Genomic DNA, 17,500 nt, shown 5'->3' with positions numbered 1-17,500 from the left:
GTCAGAAAAAAAAACAGCACTTAAAGCTATCAAGAAGCTGTTACTGAGAAAACGGAGAAAGAAAATGTATTATTTGCACATCAAATAAATAAGCTGCTGGTGTTAAATGGACTGTCCACCCCACATCACTGAATGTGTTTAGGGTTATGTGAGTTGTGAGAAGCAGAAAATGCTTCTAAGACTAAACTTTGAAAGTGTGGAAAAATATCCCTGCAGTTTTCTGAAAGCAAGTCTATTAAGAAAAGGAAGCTGTATCAAGCAAAGAATAGGACCCACTAAAAATGAAAAAACTAGTTTTTGAGGCTTCTGTGTAATTTTCTGTTAAATACAAGTTTTTTGCTTTTCCTTGAAACTGAAAATGAATATATTATATATATATATTATACATAATGGCCTTTGGCTGGAAATTAAGCAAATGAAAGTGGTCTGTGGCTTTTGCACAGTTCAGTATGCCAAAAGGTCATAGCAAAATTATGCATGGCGTATTGTGGTAAATGAGTTTCCTCTTAATTTCGATGTCACATTTTATTTAATGTGTGTTTTTTGAGAATTTAAGATTTTAAAATGCCAGTTTGGCCCATTAAAGAGCAAATAATGTTATTAATATTGTGACTTTGACTGATAGAAAATACTGAACGTGTTAGTGTGTTTCATATGTTCATTAGCTCACACAGTCTGACTGTAAAGAAAATGGGAATCAAAATTAGGCAAAAAAAAAATCCTGGTGTGCATCACTACTAAATAGACAGCAAAATGTTGAAAAGATCAGGTTTTGGTTTTGCTCCCTGCCTCCTTCCGTGTGCAGTTTTTGGCCCTGATGTAGACATTTTTTAACAAGTTAACTAGTTTCGACCTCCTGCTTGCTTTTCACAGCAGACATCTTGGACTACAGCTTAATCTCTTTCACGTCTCCATATCCTAATGAACTCTCTTCAGCTGACAGCCCATTTACATTTGCTTTATTATCTTCCACCTGATTTATGCCAAAAGACTTCAGTAGCTTTGCAACTGAAATTTAGTCCAAGATTTTATACCCAAAGAGCAAAAAGGAACTAAACTTGAGTGTTAGATCACCAAAGTGTAATCGGAAGTTGTGACATTGTGGCTGTGGGTTACAGGGAAGCAAACAATGGACAGAAGCCATTAAATTGGTTTAGAGTCTGATCCAGCGTTATTATGGTTTTCAAACTTTAATTAGTTTTTATTTTTGTTTAGTTTTAGAACCATATTTAACAACTGAAGAAAATCTAAAATGCACTATATGGACAAAAGTATTAGGATGCCAACACATTACACCTGCAGGAGTTTTTAAGACATCCCATTCTAAATCCATGGGCATTAACATGGAGTTGGTCCTCCTTTGCAGCTAAAACAGCTTCCACTCTGCTGGGAAGCTTTCTACAAGATTTTGGAGTGAGTCTCTGGGAATTTTTGCCCACTCATTCAGGAGAACATTTGTGAGGTCAGAGAGTGATGTTGGACGAGAGGGCCTGGCTCACAATCTCTGCTCTAGTTCATCCCAAAAATATTTGATGGGGTTGAGGTCAGGGCTCTGTGCAGGCCAGTCAAGTTCTTTCACACCAGACTCACCCAGCCACGCCTTTGTGGACCTTGCTTTGTGCACTGGAGTACAGTCATGCTGGAACAGAAAATGGTCTTCCCCAAACTCTTCCCACAGCATAGTTGGAAGCATAAAATTGTCTAAAATGTCTTGGTCTGCTGAAGCATTAAGATTTCCCTTCACTGGAATTAGGAGGCCTAGGCCAACCCCTGAAAAACAACCCCCTCAGCATTATCCCTCCTCCACCAAACTTTACAGTTGGCACAGTTCAGTCAGTCAGGTAATGGCATTCGCCAAACCCAGAACCCAGATAGAGAAGCGTGATTTGTCACTCCACAGAATATGTTTCCACTGCTCCAGAGTCCAGTGGCGTAGTGCTTTACACCACTCCATCTGACGCTTGGCATTGTGCTTGGTGATGTAAGGCTTGCATACAGCTGCTCGGCCATGGAAACCCACGTCATGAAGCTCTCGTCGCACAGTTTTTGTGCTGATGTTAATGCCAGAGCAGGTTTGGAACTCTGCAGTATTGGGTCAGCAGAGCGTTGGTGACTTTGACTCAACTAACTGACTTGTTGCAACAGTGGCATCCTGTTACAGTACCACACTCAAATTCACTGAGCTCTTTAGTACAACCCATTCTTTCACAAATGTTTGTAAAGGCAGACTGCATGGCTAGGTGCTTAATTTTATACACCTGCGGCACTGAAAGAAAAACTTTTGTTCATGTAGTCTATTATTATTGGGCCAAATAGTAAAAAAGAAATGAACAATATATAGACAGATGTCAATATTGCTTCCTAACCCTAATGAGATAAAGGCGAGTATATGTAAAGCCCACAGCAGCTTCTCTGAGCCTGGCAAAACTGATGCTGAATGTTGTTTTACATCCCAAAGCCATTTGTCATCTGTCATGGGACAATGCTGGAATTTAGTAAATATTACAAGCTGTTCGCAACATTCAGTTTGAGCTGAGAAGCTGCGGAGCCTCTCTGTTTGTAGGCCGAGACTGCGGCATCGCCTGAAGCATCTGGCTGAGCAAGGAGCGCCATAGGCAGTACACACAGAAAGCCGGCTAGTCTCCATGCTGGGTTAATGGCTAACAGCTAAGAGGCTGGCTTCTCTTTCCACTCTCTTTTCCCCCGGTTAACTCCTTAACTCATTACACTCTGATGTCTGCTCCTTTGAAAACAAACTGGACTAACGTGCAACTCAGGTTGCAACTCAAAGGGTGAGGGAATCAGCATGTTTTGCACTGTTTGTATGTCGTATCATCTGCATTTATTTAAATACCAGAATAACAGTAATGCTGAAACTAATACCTTAAGAATTTCAACTGGTATTACGTATGAACCAGTTAACTACTAGTTTTTAGTATTATGATTAATGCTGTCAATGGGCATTTGATAAGTGTTAATACTAACTCGATAGTAGTCTGAGCTTGGCTTAGCTCCAGCTTTCCTTAAAGATGGCCAAACACAGAAGGGATCCCTTTCTAAACTCAATTCAAACACAGAAAAAAACAAAAACATTCTATTTCATTTCAGTTAGTTCTGCAGGGAACATTATAGATTTGATCATTTTTATTTTTTTTTTTCTTACAGTTAACAAGCACATTTTTTTACTGCTAGTTTTCATTTTCGTAATAGTTTTCTAAACTATGTTGTAGGACTACAGTGGACCACACCTTATTTACATGGGTTTATAGTGCATGGCACGCTGATGAAGGCTATTTAGCTGCAGTGTGCTGGTTTTCAGTCATTTTTATATCTATTTTATATCCACTGGATTGAAAGCCCAGGATCCTGGACAGTAGCAAGCCACAGAGAAATGCCAGTCCTCAGCCAGCCTTCACCATCCTTTATCTACATATTAAGCTCCACATATTCCATTCAGCTGTAAGGTCTCACCATTTGTACAGATTGCTTTGAAATTGAGAATGACCTTGTACATCTCAGTCTCATTACAAGGTCAAGTTACCTGTGATGACATTTTTAGTTTCCCTGACCCACATCTGACTTTCATATTCATTGCTTTAGTCATCAGTTGATGTCCTGCATTTGGACGTATTCTAAGACCTAAATCTAAGCCTTGCAAGCCCTTTTCATCTTTGTGTGACAGCTCACTAATGTCCTGTCACTAGTTCCAAGGCCTTACTGAACTAGTGAGTGGTTGAGCTGTGGGCCTGTCATGAATATTTCAGTGTTTCACTCAATTGAACCCACCTTACTACCCTGGCATGATAGCTTTTATGGATGCATTCGTCTGCTCACCTGCCAAAAAAATCATCCAGTGAATTTTGGCTAAAAGGCTGTTTCAGGGCAGGTTCTGTTAAGAAAAAACATTGGCAAAAACATTAACAAAGCAAGCGCAGGCTATAAATTCTTTTAATAAAAGTAAGTGTTTACACATATTCACACTGGCAGATGTGCACAGGCCACATGCCACAGCTAAAAATGCTTTCTAAGAGAAGGCTGCTGCTGAACGCTTGAGCAGATGACTTAGAGCTCACGTCTGTGATTTGGTTTAATGAATCGATTCATTTTTCATTTCCATCAAATTCTGCCTTATTCACTGTGACAGTGTTCCTTACGATATTGCATCAGATGTTCTCCAGGCCTCGGGGGCCGTTAACGCACACCACTTCAACCACATTAATAAGTGAGTTAGGTATTTCTAAGGACGTGAATACGGTGAATGAACTCATTCCAAATGGGTCAAGCTGATTTTGTGCGTGTCTCTCTCTCAGTAGGACAAAATGTCTGATTTTTCACAAAGACAGAGAACTCATACTGCCCTGTTGCCAGAGCGCCCCTCAGTGTTGTCATGGCGACAGACTTAACACTGCTCCCACGACTCCGGTAATGTGTTAGCATCCAGCCTTGCATATGTGATGCCCATCCCCCCTCTTCGCTGTAGTGTGATGCTTACTGTTCAAAAAGCCCCGTTAACACTGGACTTCATGTCCGGTCAGCTACATCGTTGCTTCAGGCATACATACAGTATAGTGCATCAAGCTGGGCTATTGAACCAAGTTATTGGATGCTGACTACTGCCAGCTGACTTGAATTACATGTTATTAGCAGTTGCTTTGAAATGTAAATATAACCAGCATCAGGACCAGGACTGATACCAGTACTGATACCCTTAATACAGATTTCTGAACGATGCTGTTTCTGATATCTTCTTTTAAATCTTAAAAAAAATCTATATAAAACATTATTTCTGTATCGGTAGTTAAGATTATGTACATGCAGACAATGTGTATAATGTAAACAACATGATAAACACTGAATACTTGTTAATTAAAGCTTGCTACTGAATTACAGCATTTTGTTATTCTGTGTAGTATTTGTCTGTAAGCAATTCAGTCAATACCATAAGTATCCAGTTTTCAATAAGCAAACTTAATTATTTGTTTTTTATCACCATCAGAGTGAGCCCAGTGGTGGGCTAGATGTCCCTCTAGCTTCAGCAGGGGATGGACATTTCTCCAGTGAGGAAAGGGAGGACACATTTGTTTGGCCTTTTACACACTGCTGTGTGCTGTGCTAACAAATACTCTACAAACAAGAATCAGTGTTTAACAGGAGATAAAGCAGGAAGCAGTGGGGAGTGTTTGTTAGCAAACCTTTGAGCGTTTGTGAAGCGTTCACGGATTCTGCTAAAGCCAACCTGTGAGACTGGCTTCAGGCCACTGCTGAAACATAGAGGCGTGAAGAGGCAATGGTGTAATTTTAGATCATAAATTAATATGGCATTCTAGCTGAGAACTGTTCTTAAGTTGCAGGAGTAAGGAATGGATGCCAAGACCCGCTAGTAGGTTCTGGCAGTTTAAGGGGTAAACCGTGATGAAATCATTCATACCCAGAAGTGGCCTTTATAAGATAGGGATAAAATAGAGCATGCTAAAATACACTAATAGTTCAATGATTGATTTATTATTAACAATAATTGCAGAAGTCTGAAAATATAGTTCATTAACAGTAGTTTGTTAATGAACTGCAACAATAGAATTTTATTAATACAGAATTTATTAATACAGAATTATTTTTGAGAGTATTTTTGAACCATAAGTATTCATTTTACGATCAACAGTATCTTTTTACCTGCATTTCATACGTTTCCTGCATATTTGTTATAGATTCAGTCATTTGATTTCCAGGTTGGAACAAATACATTTCAGGCATTTCACTTCTACACGTGAAGAGGGAGAGAGAGAGAGAGACAGAGAGAGAGAAACAGAGAGAGAGAGACAGAGAGAGAGAGACAGAGAGAGAGAGACAGAGAGAGAGAAACAGAGAGAGAGAGACAGAGAGAGAGAGACAGAGAGAGAGAGAGAGAGAGACAGAGAGAGAGAGAGACACAGAGAGAGAGACAGAGAGAGAGAGAGAGTCGTTTTCCTGTTATAGCTGCAGTCAGGAGAGCGTGACTCTATTCTCATTGATCTGATCTTGCTGCAGAATGTATCATATGAATTGGCTGTTGTCCACTGTTGGAGAGAGAGCTCTGCGGAGTAAGGCACAATCCACACCTCCACCCAGATCAAGCCTGACAGGTGGAAATGTGTCTTTCCTTTTGTTCTTCTCCTCTCAGAGCTGCTCTTGGAGACTGAGGCTGCTTCTTTTGTCGTCTCTGGATCTGGGAGATGTAAGGCTCAGCTGCGGGCATATGGAGGTGTGGGGCTTGACATTTGTCAGTGGAGTCGGATGAAAATCGGAGCCAACACACGTGCTCCCAGGCTGGCATTTCAGAAGTGTGTAGATGGGGAAAGGTGGTGATTTGGCAGGGCTGCTGGGTTAACATATCAAGGCTCTGGGTCTACAGAGTGTTTTTGCTCATAGGGGTTTAGATCAGAGGTTAGGGCAAAAATTTTAACCTAAAGCAGATCTAGTGTGAACAAGAGTGCAGGGATATGATTTGATTAGCTTTCACAGTGCTGGGCTCACAATTATATATTCTCACAAATTAAAGATGACCAACATATCAGCAGTCAGTATATCATTTGATGTTGAATGGGATAATTTAATTAATTATAAGTAATTAAGTATTCATCTGATGTGTATAATTATGGCCAAAAATTGTAACATCCATAATTTAGCGACCTGTTTTAGCTTGCTCTCACACTCATATTTGTAGTCACTGGTGGTGAGAATTTCCTCTCTCGTAAACTGCCACAGTTTGAATAATGTAATGGATTGAATGTGCTGGTGTGAGTTATGCTGATTGCAAACTTTAATGTCCAATCAATGCTATTGCATTAGATAATATAATTAATAGAATGCAGCTAAAATCATCCATCTCCACAATGCATGTTGTCACATTTTTGCATCGCAATATATTGTGTCATGATGTATTGTTACAGCAGTGATGTAATAGACAGGTAATGCTGACCAGTGCTGTTGAAAGAGAATCCCACCAATCCTAGGAGCTATGATGTCTATAACACAACTATAGTAATTGTATTTAATAAAATGACCCCTGAAACCCCACGTCTTTTTGCTGATAGTAGTAAAACAGAGGTAAATCTACAATGGTACATTTCACATTGAATAACTCTGAATGACTTTGTTTACATCTTAATGATTTGAATTATGCAACCATTTTTAAAAGCCAGTGGAAATCCCCTAACCCTAACCCTAACCCTAACCCTAATCCCCTTTAAAGGATGATGTATATCATACAGTACAGTATAAATGCAGTTGAAAGATTGTTTTAATAAGGTTTTTGAGCATAGGGCGAAGTTTAAAGCTACACTCAAACTGTCAGTGACATTTATCTCTCTCTCCTCCATGGGGCAAAGACCAACTCACAAACTGAAAGAGACTGAGAAATATCAGCTAAATTTTAGAAGAAAAGTCTCTTGGGTTTGATCATCAGGATCTACTCATGCCACATGGCTTGATGTAAAACACCATGGGGAGATATTGTGTCCATTCTGTCCACTCCCCAGTAGCATCATAGGGACAGTTCCTACTGAGCCCAGGCCTTTTAATTGACAGCGTCTGCCTGTAGCCTTATTTCTTGACAGCGGGAGTCTTCAGTCTGAGCCCTGTATGCAGTCATCATTTCATTGAGATACAATTACGGCTTGTCCACTGTATTGATGGAGCGTTTCTTTTATGTCCTCTCTTCTAGCTCTGTGACTTTCTACCATATTCAGGGTCATTTCCCTAGGGGTGTCTCTGAAACATGTCTTTATAAGAGGCTCTTGAGTTGGAGACAAGAAGTCATAAATGAGAGAGAGAAGGTTTATTTGACCTTTCACTGCAGGTTTGGCTTTCACTGGAGTTTGGATGGCTGCTGGAAATGAGGAGAATGACTGCATCTGCACATCACTCTCCTTTGGGTTTTTGGTGTGAGTTTTGCATGACATCTTGTTTCATATTCATAACAGTTACATAACTGTGCACCTACCACTAAGCTTTGGTCAGCATTGGGGGTTATTGCTGTTCAAGATAAATAAGAATTTGAATCCCTTGTTATTAAAAGTTTGTTTTAGAATCACTCAAACATGAACAACATATCAGACAGTCCAACCTATTATGCAAGTAGACTATTTTATCTGAGATTATTTGATATGCTACATTGCCAACACAGCAACTACTCTTTAATTTCCCCTCTGTGGTTACAAAACAGTTTGTGAAAACAATAAACTGTTTAGTATATGAACCAGACTAATCTGGCCAAATAACTCTACTTATTACTTTGCTCTGATTGACTGTACTGTAAGATAAAATAGGTAGCAGCGATGGCTATGATGATGAAAAAAAGACTGTGCTGCTCTGCGTATGCACAACATTTTTACTGAATGCTTGCCGCCTCAGTAGCCAGTAGTTCATGCCAGCTCGAGTGTACGCTGTCAGTAAAGAAAACTGGGAAAGTACTAAATGCTCAGAAATTCTGAAATTCCTGTAAACATACATTTCATTCAAAGATTCTATTTTTCACTCAAATTTTTATACTGATAATATTATTTTTAATGAAAAACTTTATATATATTAGAGCCATTTTCAACAGTGGTCTCAGACTTTTGGACGCCACTGAATGTCATCAGGTGAGCAAAGGACAGTGAAACACTCAGTTTCACCAGTGTGGCAAAATTGTTGCTCAGTGGCATTTGGTTTTAATTTTCTCTGATGCTTCCTATTTGCTATAGTTGTGCTGTGTAAGTCCTGATTCACACATACTGCATCCGCATGCCGTGAGCAACGCGAAAAGTCTTGCTTTTCATTTCGGCACCCATGTTAACTGCTCAGTGCTTACACACAGGCTGCGCGTGCGAAGTGGCAGAGCGCCCCAGACACTGCACTGAAGCAGTGTGGTATTTAGGGAAGAGCCAGCGCCTTTTTTTCCCGCAATTTTTAATATAAATATAAATATGACTTTCTCGCTGCTCCGCTCTGCAGCTCAAACGCTGTAAGTATGAAAGGCCAGTGTGTTCAAGCTGTAGCGATCACGCTGTCACATCACTCACACCACGCAAAGGTAGCATGTGTGAATAAGGCCTAATATCTGCTGCCCAACACCAGAGGAGCTTCTCTACCAGCCTGCAGTAGTCTTTTGTAGGCTGCGTCCAAATAGTTCACTTAAACTTCCTTTCAAGTTTGTGCCTAATCTGGTAGTTGTGTCATTGTGCCTAATCTGGTAGTGACGCAGACCTGCATGATGGTCAGCTGCAGATCGTGTAAAATCAAGGAAATCAGAGAGGAAACGAAGATTCAGTAAACTATTGGATGCACCTTGTGTTACCTTTTTTGCATCAAACAGATTAGAAGCTCTGATCAAAATGTTAATATAATTTTTGATCAGTTTTTTTTAACTTTCCTGTATATTCAAATGTTCAAAAATTCTGTTAACGCAGATTTATTTCTGGTTGCTGTAGCCATGTATACAGCCATCAGTACTTAAGGTCCCTAATAAGAGAACTAAATGCTCATTTCAGCAGGCTGCTGGAATATGCAAATGAGTACACTGGAAAAATAACCAAATAACTAAAATACTACAGCAATAAAATATCACAACAAATTACCTTATAACAAAACGTGGGCAACCACATGCAATAGAAGAGTTTTGCCGAAACAACTTCACCAAAGGCAAGAGTCCCATACAAACACTTGTGCATATGTGCTGCATGTACTCTACCAGAGCAGGGTTTCTCATATTTTAAGCCTGTAGTCTGTAGCATTCTCAGCTTAAATCAGACAACGTGAACCTTCATAAATGCCTTCATATGACAAAACTCTCATTTGAATCCTGTGATGAATGGCTTCAGATTTGAAACCCCTGATCTAGTTCAGCTCTGCTAACTGGCCTATTTGAGACTCTGCCCTAGTGCTCTTTAGCATTCAGGGCTGCTACAGTCTGGGCCTTCCTCCTCCCCTTTGTCTTCAAAGGAAATCAATTTCCCTGAATGGAGGAGAGGGCTTGGCATCTGGATGAAGAAGGGGAAAAAATAGCTTATGGCCAAATGATCCTCTGGTGTAATCAAACCATCTCAAAGTGAACTTTCTGCAACTGTGGCATCGATCCTCCCATGTGCGCCGGTGCGCTAGCAGATGAATGATGCTTTCAGACATAGTTTTGAAAACGGAGTCGTTAAAAGTCCGTTCGTATAAGCAGTTGATGTTGTTCTGTTCTAGGCCTGCTTTTCTCACTGCCTTCTCCTCTCTCATATATTCTCTTTGCCCTAGTCTTAAGGAACGCCTCGAGAAGCCGCCGCGTGTTGTTTCTGCAAGTTTACTCACAGACAGAATTTGAATTTGAATGGAATGTAAGAGTATCATTTTCCCTCCTTGAAGTGCAGCTCATAGCCCTCAGATGTGGTTATGGGATTGTATGAGAGTGAGGCTTAAAAGTGCTTCACAGTGAATGTTATTGCTACATTCAACCCAGTTAACACTGTATCCCATTGTAATGCTTGACATGTGAGGCTGTTTAAATGGTTGCCATGAAACAAGCTGTTTAAAACTCCCCAAAACATTATCACCCTTTAAGCTTTCTCATGTAAAGCCTCTTGAAGGGATAATGCACAGACAACAGGCAAGTAGTAGGCTTGTTTCTAGGGTTATCCATGTTGTCTTTGTTGTTTTTTTATATTTGTTGTTTTTTTATGTTTTTACACCATTTGTAAACAGCTGCTGCCCTTGCTTCATAATGAATGGACCAATAAAAATGATTCAAAATTACTGGCAACGGTAAAAAATGGTTCAACCATTGTTTTGGAAATAAAAGCTTTAGTACGACATGATCTGTAACCCAAGCTTTAGGAAAATGTTAGAAACTTTTACTTCATCATGTTGATTCACCAGCAATATGTCTTTGTCTTTTCTCATCAGTCTTAATGTATCCATTTCCTAAGAGGATTACCAGCCCAGATTCCTTCATTTCCTTCTTTCCTTTCATCACAGTCATCAGCTTCTCTTCTGTCTCTGGTGTACAGTAGTCTTAGTGTTAGTCCATAAACAATCAGTCTGGGTGCTCTACAGTACTTGCCTCCATTTCTTCTCATTGTGAGGAGCTGTAAGTGTAGTGTATGTGTGGCCATTCAGAAACACAAAGGCACGCTTATACAGGCTTTTAGTCAGGCCTCTGAAGTTAAACCTTCATGACATTGCTCAAATTGAATACTGTATAGAAACCCAACCCTTTCCCCCAGTCTTTTATTCCTGCTCTTTCCAAAAATCCAATTTAAAAAACACTGGATCCAAAATATGATTTATGTTATGAATCATTCCAGCATTTGCTCAGTATTTGATTAACAGTACTGATAGGTAAACAAGCATGGGATTATGGGACTGCTTTACTTACATTATCCAACCCCCATGGATTCATGGCTGGAACAGTTATTGCGCTTTTTTTCTCTTCCATGTCGTGTAGAGGAGCGTAAGGCGCAGACCAGTGCAGGAGAAAAGAGTAAATACAGATTCAAGTAGGACATGTTTTTGGTCCGCTTCTCAAATTCCCAACATCATCTATGAATTTACTCGGGGGCAAAAATGTAGACCACCTGACAGGCCTGTGCATTTAGTTGACATGAGTTAGTTGTAAGTCCATATTCCCCTATTCAAATTCAAAACTGTTATTTTTTTTTTTTTTTTGGAAGCTTTTTCAGATCCATCAAAATGTACTATGGATATTGTACAAATAAAGCATATTTCAGTTCTGTTGTGATGATATTTGCTGCTCTACTTCATGGGCAAAAATAAGTTTGCAAGCGTTTGACACACTCTTACACTAATCACATGTATTTTGATGTATATATTTTAACATTTAGGCTTATATTAATATTTAGGTTGGAAAGCTTATCTGGTTCAAACAACAGAACTGTATTTAATTAATTACGTTTGCATCAATTTACCCCACTTTTCTAGCAAGTGTTACAACTAGCTTCTCAGTCTGTTACAGTTAACCCCGCTAGTGGGGTAAGTTGTAACATTTTCACTCACGCCGCTTTTAGCCACATTTTTCAGACAGTAGGTGCTTGAAACAAAGATTGTTTTTATTTGTAGCTGTGATGTATAATAGAGACGTGTACGGGAACTCAAGTACGAGATGCCACTGTTTTGGTACTGAAATTGCTATTTGAGTATTTGTTACATTTTATCATGCAAGACATTCAGGCTAACAAGTGAGTGAAATGTAAAGGTTTTGCCCGTATTTGCCAGTATGTATGTAATGTTATACCTTTTTTACTCCAAAACACATGTGCCTGCACACCATTGTGTTGGGAAGGGCGCGTTGTTAAGAACGTAGGCTGAGAAGCAGAGATAGCGTAGCTTTATCACTAACCATCCTAGCTACTTTAGGTGTAGTTGATCCAGAAAGAGTGAAAATATTTTTCACTGACAAATAATATGTTAGCGCATTGCACAGTGAGGAGAGAAGACCTCGTGTCAAAGACATTGAGTCCTCATCAGCATCCAACATGACACTCGCTAGCTCTGTTGGCTCATTGGCCTTTCTTTTTTTCTGTGAAATGTACTTCATTTATTCAGTGCAGTATCAATCTATCAGTGATTAATTTGTCCATTTGTGCCTCTTTACTGCCACCATAACTCTTCCATCTTTCCAATCTTAAAACCAACCAGTTACAGCTGTGTCCTCCCAGCAAAAGGAGTCACTGACATTGTTTCCTATCAAAACAACCCAAACACAGCTTAGCTGCCTTATGAATTTCTTCCTGATGTATGTCTAAAATGGAAAAAGGAGATGTTTGAGTTGATTAGATAGAAGATAATCCACTTGCATGCAGAAGTGAAAAAACTGGAATTTCCAAAACAGGAAGTCAAACAAGTATTTATAGACATAGAGAAAAGGGACCATCTGTTGACCATCAGATAAACATTACTGAAAGCTTTCATCTTCCAGAGATGGGAGAAAATCAAGCTCCACTCCTGCTTCAGACCTGAAAGCTTGCAGAGGTTTTTCTGTCCTTCCTTCCACTCTGAGAGCTCAAATGGATCTGAAAGGATGTGTAGCTGTCAAGAAGCTATTACTGAGAAAAGGACAAAAAAGAGGACAATTTGCAGTAGAAGACTGATACAGTACATCTGACATGGGGGGTAAGGCTCTATACACTGCTGAATCTAAATATGTAACTCAGATGACTACCATTGTGAGAAGCAGAAAATGCAGCCATCTCTCTCTCTCTCTCTCTCTCTCTCTCTCTCTCTCTCTTTCTCTCTCTTTCTTTCTTTCTTTCTTTCTTTCTCTTTCTTTCTCTCTCTCTCTCTCTCTCTCTCTCTCTCCCTTGCTCTCTCTCTCACTCTTTCTCGCTCTCTCTCGCTTCTCTACATCTTTGTTAGTGTAGTGTCTCTGTCTCACTCTCCCTGCCTCGCTTTCTCCACTGCCGGCTTGCTCAGTACTGTTATAGACATGACTTAGAAATGGCAGTTGATAACAGTAGGTTGTTGTAGGCTCCCCTCACTGTGAAAGGACTGCTGGGATGTCTGTTTGAGCTCCGGGCCACACTAATAAACTGTCTTCCACTGCAGTTTTCTGCCGTCCTCTGTGTGCTACCCTCAGAGCCAGAGACTAGGCCAAAGCAGCAGGGATGCAATACACCTCCCATACCTTCATCCTCAAATAAACCCAGCCTGAAATGAGAGATGGAGGAAACAAGGCATGAAAGTAGCTGTCAGTTTATCAGCGTGGTGATATCCCTGCCCTAAAAGTAGCCACCTTTGCAACACTACAAATAAGAGCCACAGGATTAAAATTGATTTTCCATCCTTAACTCGTAGAATTTGTTGTTGTTTCTGGTGAGAACAAAACTTTGTGATGTTATTTATTTCTCTCTCATGGCTTATTCAAACACATTAAAATTGCAGATTCTAAACTTCTATTCAAGACCACACATTTTGTGTTTGTAAGTAGTAGGGGGATAAATTATAGTGATTCAGATTTGGTGAAAATTAAGTCGTCTTGAATGTTGTCAAATGTTTGACACTAAAACAAGTTGAAACACGTCAGAAGTGCAGACTCAAACCTCAAACAGAATGTGACATTTAAATAGTATAGCAAAACCATGATAATAACTCTAGACTTCTGAGGACTAAACCAGTGGGTTTGATATCTGTTCACATTATGGAATGAACATCTGCTTTTCTTAAATCTCTATATCAATGTGTTTTGTTTATGACTGTGAAAGAGAGAGATGGACTGTCAGTTTTTTCTTTGTTGGAATGAGAACTGACAGCTCTAATAACTGTTTGTGTTTTTGTGTCTGTGAGAGAGCATTTTCCAAACCAGAGCTGACAGGAGTTCAGGGTCTCTCTTTGCTGCCCATTTCTCCTTGACTGATAGCTGTAATGCTTTGGGAGATGAGAGGATGAAGACTCCTGCTCCAAGCTGTGTAATGCCATTAGAAAACTCAGAGTGAAACGTTTTACGACCTTGGCCTCAGGTCTGCCCGGGGACACGCTGGCATAGCAACAGATAGCCTGCTGCTGAAGGACCCTTGGGACACCACTCTCCATCACGCCTCAGCTACGACTGATTTGGATGCAGCACCTTGCACAGAGTCCCACGCTCACCCATGTTTCAGTGCTTAACTCAGTCTTACAGTGGAGGAGGGGCTGGTTTTAAAGTGGGAGGTGATATAGACTAAACGTAGCCTGAGTGTAAATACGTCCTGAACATTGTAGAGGACTTGATTGAGCACTTTAATACTTAGAGAAATAGTTTGTTGAAAAATTAAAGGCCAATGAATGTCGACAAAATTTAGGCTTCAGGTTATTTACATGAAATGTACTTCATTTATTCTTCGTTTATTCAGTATATCAAATCTGTCAGTGCAAAGTTTATCCACTCTTTACTTTTGTGCCCTCTCCTGCCACTATAACTGTTCTGTGCTTCCAATCTTATACCCAGCCAGTTACAGCTGTGAGCTTCTCATCAAAAGCTGTTCCCAAATGAGTCAACTAACCAATTAAATCTTAGCCGAATGGATGCAAGCTGGCAAAGAGTGGACAATATATTTATTTTTGAGTCATTTTGTGTAATTTTCTGTTATGTTTCTGCTTTTTTTTCCTGATGCTGAGAAATGAGTAAGTTGTACTTGATGATGGGTTTGACACAAAACTAAATAACCAAAATGGTGGTTTCTGACTTTTGCACAGAGCTGTATACAGTGTAAAAAAAAAAAACACCAAAAGCGAGTTTGACTTGCTGCGACTATGATTTAGTAGTAAGCAGTGCAGTATGAGGCAAATATGTGATGAATTAGAGCAATTAGCAATAATTTGTATTATGCTTATTATGCTTATTGGTGGCTATAAATGTCCATTATCAACTACAGTAGCCTTCCAAGTCCAAAAGTTATAAACTGCAAAACACCAGCCATGTCTTCTTGTCTGAGTAACTACATTTGCGAGGAAAATGGTAAGTCTTCATTTTCACCAAACTGTTGGTATAAAGTCTCACATTTCTCATTTCTAACATTTCTGGAAATACACTGCTGTGTTTGCAGTGAAAGAATGAATGAGGTAATGTGTGTTGTTTTAATGGTGGTAGAAGTACTGGCACTCTGTGAAAGCAAGTTAGTGCCCTCAGGGGACTGGAGCACATTCCAGGTCAATGTAACAGACATTAACACTGACAATGGTACATGTAGAAACCAGCTTTGATATCGCTGCATGGACACACTGCGTTCATTATTCTTTGATAACCCAAACTCATGCTGCCTGGCTTCCTCCCTTCCTTCCCTCTCTTATGCTACCCATCTCTGTCTTTTCCTGCCTCTCTTTATCTCCTGCTCTCTCTCTCTCTCTCTCTCTCTCTCTCTCTCTCTCTCTCTCTCTCTCTCTCTCAACACTTTCATCTGCCTTTGCAAGGTTCAGCCAATTGGTTTGCAAAGCCCTTAGTCATGGTGTGTGTGTGTGTGTGTGTGTGTGTGTGTGTGTGTGTGTCTGTGTGTGTGTCTGTGTGTGTGAGTGAGTGAGAGAGTGGTTTGCTGCTGGTGCAGCAGCAGAGATGTGGGCTCTAATGAGGAGAAGCCTTCTTCTCAGGGCCGCTGTGAGTCTTTCCTCTCCAGGGAAGAGGAAATGTTTTGACATATAGAGTCAGATTATGGTAAGTGGCACTGCGTGAGGAGGAAATGACAGAGCCCTGCATCCTCTGACAGCAGCCGGGTTAAATACACGCATGTTCTGTCCCTCTTTCTCACTGCCTCTTTCTTTCTCATTCTCATTCACTCTGTCACCGACTACTCTCTCATACTCCTTCTTATATGCATCTCTCTCTCGCTCTCTCTCGCTCTCTCTCAGCTCTCACGCTCTCTCATACATGGATCTCTCTCTCTGTCTCTCTTTCTCCCTCCCCTTTCTTCCCCCTACTTTCCCTCCCCCTCTCCCTCCCTCATTCCTCCTCTCTCCCTCCTTCTCTCTCCCTCTTTCTCTATCACCCTCCCTTTCTCTCCCTCCCTCTTTTTCTTTCTCTCTCTCCCTACTTCTGTTTCTCCCTCTTTCCCTTGCTCACCCTCCCTCTCTCTTCCACTTTCTCTCTCTCATCTCTTTTTCTCCCTCCCTCTCTCTCATATGCTCCCTCAAACATGCACCTATCTCTCTCTTTCCTTCTGTTTTTCATGCTCCTTCTCACTCTTTTCTTTCTGCTTCTCTTTCTGTCTCCTTTTTCTATATCTCTCACTCACACACACACACATACACACACTTTCATAGTCTTGCTCACACACACTCTTACACACACTCTTACACACACTCTTACACACACTCACACACTCACTCACACACTCTCACTTGCACATACTCTCACACACTCTCTATTACTCTCACTCTATTACTCACTCACAAATGCTCTTACACGCTCAGTCTCAAACTCTCACTCACACACTCTTACACATTCACTGCCCTTCACTCTCACATTCTCACATTCTCACACACTCGCACTCTTGCTCTCACACGCTCACACACTCTGACTCATACATGCTTACACACATTCTCTCACGCTCAAACTTCACTCTCGCTCTCTCACATACACACACTCTTATACACACTCACTCTGTCAGTCTTTCTCTGTCTCATGCTCCTTGTTCCTTCTTACATACACGTCTCTCTCTCTCTGTCTCTCACTCTCTCTCTCCACTTTTCTTGCTCTGCCTCTTTCTCTCACAGTTAATTCTCCCTCATCTTTCCTCTTCCTCCCTCTCTCTTTTGTCTCCTTGGCGTTCTCTCTCTTTACAGTTAAAGTTCGGAGATGGATCTCTGGGCTAATGAAGTGCTATTTAACTCGGATCCTCCATTGTTAAATATTTATCCTTGGCTAATGAGAGAGATTATCTTTGAGCGGCTCTGCTTCATGGAAGACAAAGGGGCAGCAATAAACCTCCCTCCTCAGAGGACGGCATCTTCCATTGTTCTCATCCCTTCGTTCAGCCGTTCTCTTTCCACCCCAGCCACCTGTGTCACGTCATCGGCCTGC

General features: G+C 40.6%; 1 protein-coding gene across 7 annotated transcripts in view; it reads left to right on the top strand.

Moving 5' to 3' along the window:
• The window catches only part of ndst2b (N-deacetylase/N-sulfotransferase (heparan glucosaminyl) 2b), an 80,439-nt gene that overhangs the window by 45,557 nt on the left and 17,382 nt on the right, over positions 1 to 17,500 (top strand). Inside the window, exon 1 of one of the 7 annotated variants that reach the window (XM_036572557.1) lies at positions 7,878 to 7,919. The exons of the other annotated variants lie outside the window; for them this stretch is intronic. The gene's annotated coding sequence lies outside the window, so the exon portion shown is untranslated. Of the gene's footprint in view, positions 1 to 7,877; positions 7,920 to 17,500 lie in introns of those variants that run through there. 7 annotated transcript variants of the gene reach the window in all.

This window comes from Colossoma macropomum, unplaced genomic scaffold (genome assembly GCF_904425465.1).
Source record: "Colossoma macropomum unplaced genomic scaffold, Colossoma_macropomum, whole genome shotgun sequence".
NCBI classification, from domain to species: Eukaryota; Metazoa; Chordata; class Actinopteri; order Characiformes; family Serrasalmidae; genus Colossoma; species Colossoma macropomum.
Note: the sequence above shows the minus strand (reverse complement) of the source record. Positions and strands in the feature narration are given on the sequence as shown.